Genomic DNA, 10,048 nt, shown 5'->3' on the forward strand with positions numbered 1-10,048 from the left:
ACTGAAGAAACTGAGGAACGCTGCAGGACACGCGACGTTCTGCCTGCCCGATCTTGGCGCCATCTAGCGGCAGTGTGAACAAATAGCATAAAACAGCGAGGCAAACCAACCCTCCTGCTCACGCAACAGAAGACATCTGCCAAAGTCAGAGAAATGATCTTATGTGACCTTTATCCTCCCAGGAAGGCCCCTCAGACTAAAAACCACTTGTCTGAGGGAGACCTGGCCTACATAGCAAACCAGAGTCACAAAACACGTCTTCAAACATGTGGAAGACATGATGCTCATGTTGCTGGCCAGAGTACTCTTCTAGTAGTAGTAGTAGTGCTTGTAGTACGTTTCTCCAGCTTCCCCTTCCGGTAGTCTGTCTTCAGTGCAGACTTGTGGTTCCTCCACCATAAACACCGTTCAGCTTCTCATCTGGGAAGACTCCACGTCTTCCCCTGGTGTGTCTAACGTGTACTGCTGTCCCAGCACAGTCTCAACAAGTCATCCACCATCTGAACGAAATATCTTGTTCAACAAAACATAAAGGGCACACAGGAATACACAACACTATATACTATAACAACCAGAGTCAATAAAAACACGTGCCGAACAGTACAGCAGGTCCAAACCCGCGTGAGAGACGTGTTCAGGTTCCACGGTACTGACGGTGAGGTGAGTTTGGCTACAAACAAGCATCACCAACTCGTCTGATACGTTGTGAGGCGTTCATCTCCTCCTCCCACTGTCAACATGTCAGCGAGAGACGTGATGGAGAGATGATGGATGGAGGGATGGAGAGATGGAGGGATGGAGAAATGGAGGGATGATGGATGGAGAGATGGAGGGATGGAGAGATGGAGGGATGATAGATGGTCTAAATCTACAGACCGGTTTCCCTTCTACCCTTTCTATCCAAAACTCTCGAACATGCTGTCTTTAACCAACTTTCTTTGTACCTCCACCAGAACAACCTCCTGGACCCCAACCAGTCTGGGTTCAGGGTGAGTCACTTGACAGAGACTGCCCTCCTTGCAGTGACAGAATCGCTGCACTCTGCGAGAACAAACTCTCTCTCCTCTGTCCTGATACTCCTGGACCTGTCAGCTGCGTTCGACACAGTGAACCACCACATCCTCCTCTCTACCCTCGAGGGGCTGGGTGTCACAGGCTCTGCACTCTCAATGTTTGCAACCTACCTGACGGGTCGCTCCTGCCAGGTGACATGGAGGGGATCTGTGTAGGAGCCTCGCAGACTGACTACAGGCGTTCCACAGGGTTCGGTTCTGGGTCCTCTCCTTTTCTCGTTGTACACAACATCCCTGGGTTCTGTTATTCGCTCGCATGACTTCTCTTACCATTGTTATGCCGATGACACCCAGCTGATCTTGTCCTTTCCTCCCTCTGACACACAAGTAGAGACACGCATTGCTGTGTGCTTGACTGACATCTTGGAGTGGATGGCGACACACCACCTGAAGCTCAATCTGGACAAGACAGAGCTGATGTTCCTCCCGGGGAAAGGTTGCCCACACCGAGACCTGGCCATCACCATTGACAACACCGTGGTGAGGCCAACTCAGACTGTAAGGAATCTGGGTGTGATCCTGGACGACCAACTGTCGTTTGCTGAAAACGTTGCATCGGTTGCTTGCTCCTGCAGATTTCTCCTCTATGACATCAGGAGGATTCACCCATTCCTCACCAACAAGACGGCACAGGTGCTCATCCAGGCTCTGGTCATCTCCCAGCTGGACTACAGCAACTCCCTCCTTGCTGGTGCCCCGGCGTCGGCCATCAGACCTCTGGAGCTTGTTCAGAAAGCTGCAGCTCATCTGGTGTTCAACCACCCTAAGTTCTCCCACACACCTCCCCTTCTCATGTCCCTACACTGGCTCCCAGGAGCTGCTCGCATCCAGTTTAAGACTCTGGTGCTAGCCTACAGGGCAGTGAAAGGAACAGCTCCTTCCTATCTCCAGGCCATGGTCTAGCCCTACACCCCTGCCCGACCACTTGGCTCTGCTGCCTCAGGACGCCTGGTTGCCCCGTCGCTCAGAGGCCCCTGCTGCCGATCGACCCGGTCACGGCTCTTTTTTACTTTTTTACTTTAGCACTGGTTTTGCTCTTAGATGCTTGTTTAGATGCACTTATGAACTCTGATGACCAGAAGTTCTCCTGATTTCCTACGTTAAATGCACTTACTGTAAGTCGCTTTGGATAAAAGCGTCGGCTAAATGACTGTAATGTAATGTAATGGAGAGATGGAGAGATGGAGGGATGATGGATGGCAAAATAGAGGGATGATGATGGAGAGATGGAGGGATGGAGACATGGAGAGATGGAGGGATGATGGATGGAGAGATGGAGAGATGGAGGGATGGAGGGATGATGGATGGGGTTATAAATGAATGCTGGACACAGTGGTGCTTCTGAGTCTGTGATCCTCTTTGTGTCTTGACCTTTGACCTCTCTGTGAAGGAGGAAATTAAGTTTCTCTCCAGAATTCATTAGTACCTGATGACATGAATATTAGGCGGCATGGTGGTGCAGTGAGTAGCATGGTCGCCTCACAGCGAAAAGGTCCTGGGTTCGAGCCCTGGGGTAGCCAACCTTGGGGGTCATCCCGGGTCGTCCTCTGTGAGGAGTTTGCATGTTCTGTCCGTGTCTGCGTGGGTTTCCTGCCACAGTCCAAACACGTGTAGGTCAGGTGGATCGGCCATTCTAAGTTGTCCCTACGTGTGTGTGTGTGTGTGTGTGTGTGTGTGTGTGTGTGTGTGTGTGTGTGATGGCCTGGTGGTCTGCCGCCAGTGACTGCTGGGATAGGCTCCAGCATCCCAGCGACCCTGAGAGCAGGATAAGCGGTTCAGATATGGATGGATAGATGGATAACAGAATGCTGATCTGAGACCCATGAGATCATCTTGGAGTGTTTGTCATGTGATGTGACCACTAACTCAGAGTTGGAGTTTTATGGTGTCTGGGTGGCGTAGCAGTCTATTCTGTTGCCTACCAACACGGCAGTCGTCGGTTCGAATCTTCATGTTACCTCCGGCTTGGTCGGGCGTCCCTACACACACAATTGACGGGTCTACGGGTGGGAAGCCGGATGTGGGTATGTGACCTGGTCGCCGCACTAGCGCCTCCTCTGGTCGGTCGGGGCGCCTGTTCGGGGGGGGGTGATCCCCCCATGCGCTACGTCCCCCTGGTGAAACTCCTCACTGTCAGGTGAAAAGAAGCGGCTGGTGACTCCACATGTATGGGAGGAGGCATGTGGTAGTCTGCAGCCCTCCCCAGACCAGCAGAGGGGGTGGAGCAGAGACCGGGACGGCTCGGAAGAGTGGGGTAATTGGACAGGTACAGTTGGGGAGAAAAAACTGGGGAGAAAGAAAAGGAGGGGAGATAGAGGTTTATATCCATATATGGGTATTTTTAAGATGGGGCGGCAACAGAGGGGACCAGGTATTCATTGAGGGCCACCTTCTAAATCCACTCTTGTATCATCAGACTGTTATCAGTGATGAAGAAGAGGGCTATCATACTGCTGTCAGTGATGAAGACGAGGGTTATCATACTGTTATCAGTGATGAAGAAGAGGGTTATCATATGGTTATCAGTGAAGAAGAGAGCTATCACGGTTATCAGTGATGAAGACGAGGGCTATCATACGGTTATCGGTGATGACGACGGCTATCATACTGTTATCAGTGATGAAGAATAGGGCTATCATACTGCCATCAGTGAAGAAGATGAGGTTATCATACGGTTATCAGTGATGAAGAAGAAGGTTATCATACAGTTATCAGTGATGAAGAAGAGGGTTATCATACAGTTATCAGTGAAGAAGAAGAGGGCTATCATACGGTTATCAGTGAAGAAGAAGAGGGCTATCATCCTGTTATCAGTGAAGAAGAAGAGGGCTATCATACTGCTGTCAGTGAAGAAGAAGAGGGCTATCATCCTGTTATCAGTGAAGAAGAAGAGGGCTATCATCCTGTTATCAGTGAAGAAGAAGAGGGCTATCATCCTGTTATCAGTGAAGAAGAGGGCTATCATACTGCTGTCAGTGAAGAAGAGGGCTATCATCCTGTTATCAGTGAAGAAGAAGAGGGCTATCATACTGCTGTCAGTGAAGAAGAAGAGGGCTATCATCCTGTTATCAGTGAAGAAGAAGAGGGCTATCATCCTGTTATCAGTGAAGAAGAAGAGGGCTATCATCCTGTTATCAGTGAAGAAGAAGAGGGCTATCATCCTGTTATCAGTGAAGAAGAAGAGGGCTATCATACTGCTGTCAGTGAAGAAGAAGAGGGCTATCATCCTGTTATCAGTGAAGAAGAGGGCTATCATCCTGTTGTCAGTGAATGTTACGACCCTCTGTCTGGAGAGGGTGCAACTATTAGTGTACTGAGTAACAGTGAGGTGAGGGTGCAACACAGTGACACATAAACGTATAAATATAATAAAATAGATATGTTTATTAACAATGACAGGACAAGGGAACCGAACGGTTGCCAAAACAAACTATTAACAAAAGTAACCCACCCTTGACAGTGCTGAAAAGCACCAAACCTAAAGACAAAAAGGTGGCAACCGCTGCTAACCTAGTGTGTCTAACAGATGTAAGCTACGTGATGGGGTGTTTGCCCATGGGCATCTTACCTTGATCCCCTCGCCCAAAAGAGCTAAACAACTAAACATAACTCAAAATTGTCAAAATGCAAACTAAACCAAAAACGGGCCAGACGTTACAAACACAAAGTAGCTACACGCAAACTAAACTAGCTGGCCCGTGAACTGAAGACATGTGGGGGTTTAAATTGGAGACTACACAGCTGATGAAAATTGGATGATTCATTGACCGGTTGATTAGGAGCACCTGGCGGATACCTGAATGTAGAGTCAGAGTGATACAGGAGGCAACACAAAACTATACGGACACACCCGTGGCCGTAACAGTGAAGAAGAAGAGGGTTATCATATGGTTATCAGTGTTGAAGAAGAGGGCTATCATACTGTTATCAGTGATGAAGAAGAGGGCTATCATACTGTTATCAGTGATGAAGAAGAGGGTTATCATACTGTTATCAGTGAAGAAGAAGAGGGTTATCATACTGTTATCAGTGAAGAAGAAGAGGGCTATCATACTGTTATCAGTGATGAAGAAGATGGCTATCATACTGTTATCAGTGATGAAGAGGGTTATCATACTGTTATCAGTGAAGAAGAAGAGGGCTATCATACGGTTATCAGTGATGAAGAAGAGGGTTATCATACAGTTATCAGTGATGAAGAAGAGGGCTATCATACGGTTATCAGTGATGAAGAAGAAGGTTATCATACAGTTATCAGTGATGAAGAAGAGGGCTATCATACGGTTATCAGTGATGAAGAAGAGGGTTATCATACTGCTGCCAGTGAAGAAGAAGAGGGCTATAATACTGTTATCGGTGAAGAAGAAGAGGGCTATCATACGGTTATCAGTGAAGAAGAAGAGGGTTATCATACGGTTATCAGTGATGAAGAAGAGGGCTATCATACAGTTATCAGTGAAGAAGAAGAGGGCTATCAAACGGTTATCAGTGATGAAGAAGAGGGCTATCATACAGTTATCAGTGAAGAAGAAGAGGGCTATAATACGGTTATCAGTGAAGAACAAGAGGGTTATCATAGAGTTATCAGTGAAGAAGAAGAGGGCTATCATACTGTTATCAGTGAAGAAGAAGAGGGTTATCATAGAGTTATCAGTGATGAAGAAGAGGGTTATCATACTGCTGTCAGTGAGGAAGAAGAGGGTTATCATACTGCTGTCAGTGAAGAAGAAGAGGGTTATCATACTGTTATCAGTGAAGAAGAAGAAGAAGAGGGTTATCATACTGTTATCAGTGAAGAAGAAGAAGAGGGTTATCATACTGTTATCAGTGATGAAGAAGAGGGTTATCATATGGTTATCAGTGATGAAGAAGAGGGTTATCATATGGTTATCAGTGAAGAAGAAGAGGGCTATCATCCTGTTATCAGTGAAGAAGAAGAGGGCTATCATACTGCTGTCAGTGAAGAAGAGGGCTATCATCCTGTTATCAGTGAAGAAGAAGAGGGTTATCATACTGTTATCAGTGATGAAGACGAGGGTTATCATACTGTTATCAGTGATGAAGAAGAGGGTTATCATATGGTTATCAGTGAAGAAGAGAGCTATCACGGTTATCAGTGATGAAGACGAGGGCTATCATACGGTTATCGGTGATGACGACGGCTATCATACTGTTATCAGTGATGAAGAATAGGGCTATCATACTGCCATCAGTGAAGAAGATGAGGTTATCATACGGTTATCAGTGATGAAGAAGAAGGTTATCATACAGTTATCAGTGATGAAGAAGAGGGTTATCATACAGTTATCAGTGAAGAAGAAGAGGGCTATCATACGGTTATCAGTGAAGAAGAAGAGGGCTATCATCCTGTTATCAGTGAAGAAGAAGAGGGCTATCATACTGCTGTCAGTGAAGAAGAAGAGGGCTATCATCCTGTTATCAGTGAAGAAGAAGAGGGCTATCATCCTGTTATCAGTGAAGAAGAAGAGGGCTATCATCCTGTTATCAGTGAAGAAGAGGGCTATCATACTGCTGTCAGTGAAGAAGAGGGCTATCATCCTGTTATCAGTGAAGAAGAAGAGGGCTATCATACTGCTGTCAGTGAAGAAGAAGAGGGCTATCATACTGCTGTCAGTGAAGAAGAAGAGGGCTATCATCCTGTTATCAGTGAAGAAGAAGAGGGCTATCATCCTGTTGTCAGTGAATGTTACGACCCTCTGTCTGGAGAGGGTGCAACTATTAGTGTACTGAGTAACAGTGAGGTGAGGGTGCAACACAGTGTCACATAAACGTATAAATATAATAAAATAGATATGTTTATTAACAATGACAGGACAAGGGAACCGAACGGTTGCCAAAACAAACTATTAACAAAAGTAACCCACCCTTGACAGTGCTGAAAAGCACCAAACCTAAAGACAAAAAGGTGGCAACCGCTGCTAACCTAGTGTGTCTAACAGAGGTAAGCTACGTGATGGGGTGTTTGCCCATGGGCATCTTACCTTGATCCCCTCGCCCAAAAGAGCTAAACAACTAAACATAACTCAAAATAGTCAAAATGCAAACTAAACCAAAAACGGGCCAGACGTTACAAACACAAAGTAGCTACACGCAAACTAAACTAGCTGGCCCGTGAACTGAAGACATGTGGGGGTTTAAATTGGAGACTACACAGCTGATGAAAATTGGATGATTCATTGACCGGTTGATTAGGAGCACCTGGCGGATACCTGAATGTAGAGTCAGAGTGATACAGGAGGCAACACAAAACTATACGGACACACCCGTGGCCGTAACAGTGAAGAAGAAGAGGGTTATCATATGGTTATCAGTGAAGAAGAAGAGGGTTATCATAGAGTTATCAGTGATGAAGAAGAGGGTTATCATACTGCTGTCAGTGAGGAAGAAGAGGGTTATCATACTGCTGTCAGTGAAGAAGAAGAGGGTTATCATACTGTTATCAGTGAAGAAGAAGAAGAAGAGGGTTATCATACTGTTATCAGTGATGAAGAAGATGGCTATCATACTGTTATCAGTGATGAAGAAGAGGGTTATCATACAGTTATCAGTGAAGAAGAAGAGGGCTATCATACGGTTATCAGTGATGAAGAAGAGGGTTATCATACAGTTATCAGTGATGAAGAAGAGGGCTATCATACGGTTATCAGTGATGAAGAAGAGGGTTATCATACAGTTATCAGTGATGAAGAAGAGGGCTATCATACGGTTATCAGTGATGAAGAAGAGGGTTATCATACTGCTGCCAGTGAAGAAGAAGAGGGCTATAATACTGTTATCGGTGAAGAAGAAGAGAGCTATCATACGGTTATCAGTGAAGAAGAAGAGGGTTATCATACGGTTATCAGTGATGAAGAAGAGGGCTATCATACAGTTATCAGTGAAAAAGAAGAGGGCTATCAAACGGTTATCAGTGATGAAGAAGAGGGCTATCATACAGTTATCAGTGAAGAAGAAGAGGGCTATAATACGGTTATCAGTGAAGAACAAGAGGGTTATCATAGAGTTATCAGTGAAGAAGAAGAGGGCTATCATACTGTTATCAGTGAAGAAGAAGAGGGTTATCATAGAGTTATCAGTGATGAAGAAGAGGGTTATCATACTGCTGTCAGTGAGGAAGAAGAGGGTTATCATACTGCTGTCAGTGAAGAAGAAGAGGGTTATCATACTGTTATCAGTGAAGAAGAAGAAGAAGAGGGTTATCATACTGTTATCAGTGAAGAAGAAGAAGAGGGTTATCATACTGTTATCAGTGAAGAAGAAGAGGGCTATCATACTGTTATCGGTGATGAAGAAGAGGGTTATCATACTGCTGTCAGTGAGGAAGAAGAGGGTTATGATAGAGTTATCAGTGATGAAGAAGGGGTGATCATACTGCTGTCAGTGAAGAAGAAGAGGGCTATCATACGGTTATCAGTGATGAAGAAGAGGGTTATCATACTGCTGTCAGTGAGGAAGAAGAGGGCTATCATACTGTTATCGGTGAAGAAGAAGAGGGTTATCATCGAGTTATCAGTGATGAAGAAGAGGGTTATCATACTGCTGTCAGTGAGGAAGAAGAGGGTTATCATACTGCTGTCAGTGAAGAAGAAGAGGGTTATCATACTGTTATCAGTGAAGAAGAAGAAGAAGAAGAAGAGGGTTATCATACTGTTATCAGTGAAGAAGAAGAGGGCTATCATACTGTTATCAGTGATGAAGAAGAGGGTTATCATACTGCTGTCCGTGAGGAAGAAGAGGGTTATGATAGAGTTATCAGTGATGAAGAAGGGGTGATAATACTGCTGTCAGTGAAGAAGAAGAGGGTTATTATACTGCTGTCAGTGAGGAAGAAGAGGGCTATCATACTGTTATCAGTGATGAAGAAGAGGGTTATCATAGAGTTATCAGTGATGAAGAAGAGGGTTATCATACTGCTGTCAGTGAGGAAGAAGAGGGTTATCATACTGCTGTCAGTGAAGAAGAAGAGGGTTATCATACTGTTATCAGTGAAGAAGAAGAAGAGGGTTATCATACTGTTATCAGTGAAGAAGAAGAGGGCTATCATACGGTTATCAGTGATGAAGAAGAGGGTTATTATACTGCTGTCAGTGAGGAAGAAGAGGGCTATCATACTGTTATCAGTGAAGAAGAAGAGGGTTATCATAGAGTTATCAGTGATGAAGAAGAGGGTTATCATACTGCTGTCAGTGAGGAAGAAGAGGGTTATCATACTGCTGTCAGTGAAGAAGAAGAGGGTTATCATACTGTTATCAGTGAAGAAGAAGAGGGCTATCATACGGTTATCAGTGATGAAGAAGAGGGTTATCATACTGCTGTCAGTGAGGAAGAAGAGGGTTACGATAGAGTTATCAGTGATGAAGAAGGGGTGATCATACTGCTGTCAGTGAAGAAGAAGAGGGCTATCATACGGTTATCAGTGATGAAGAAGAGGGTTATCATACTGTTATCAGTGAAGAAGAAGAAGAGGGTTATCATACTGTTATCAGTGAAGAAGAAGAGGGTTATCATACTGTTATCAGTGAAGAAGAAGAGGGCTATCATACGGTTATCAGTGAAGAAGAAGAAGAGGGTTATCATACTGTTATCAGTGAAGAAGAAGAAGAGGGTTATCATGCTGTTATCAGTGAAGAAGAAGAGGGTTATCATAGAGTTATCAGTGATGAAGAAGAGGGTTATCATACTGCTGTCAGTGAGGAAGAAGAGGGTTATCATAGAGTTATCAGTGATGAAGAAGGGGTGGTCATGGCTGTTTCCTGCGGGAGGTCTTGAGTAGAAGCCAGAAGAGCGCTGACTCTAGTGGGAGGATCCCAGAGAAGATGTGAAGGAGCAGAAAACGTGTGAGAACGTCTTCAGAGCAGCGTTACTGACAGCAGGGGGCGCCACTCGAGCATTTATTTAAACCCACCTTTTATTTCTGGGTAAGTGGTGAGCGGGAGGTCGGTCAGACTCGGACC

Source organism: Lampris incognitus, unplaced genomic scaffold, assembly GCF_029633865.1.
Source record: "Lampris incognitus isolate fLamInc1 unplaced genomic scaffold, fLamInc1.hap2 scaffold_195, whole genome shotgun sequence".
NCBI lineage: Eukaryota > Metazoa > Chordata > Actinopteri > Lampriformes > Lampridae > Lampris > Lampris incognitus.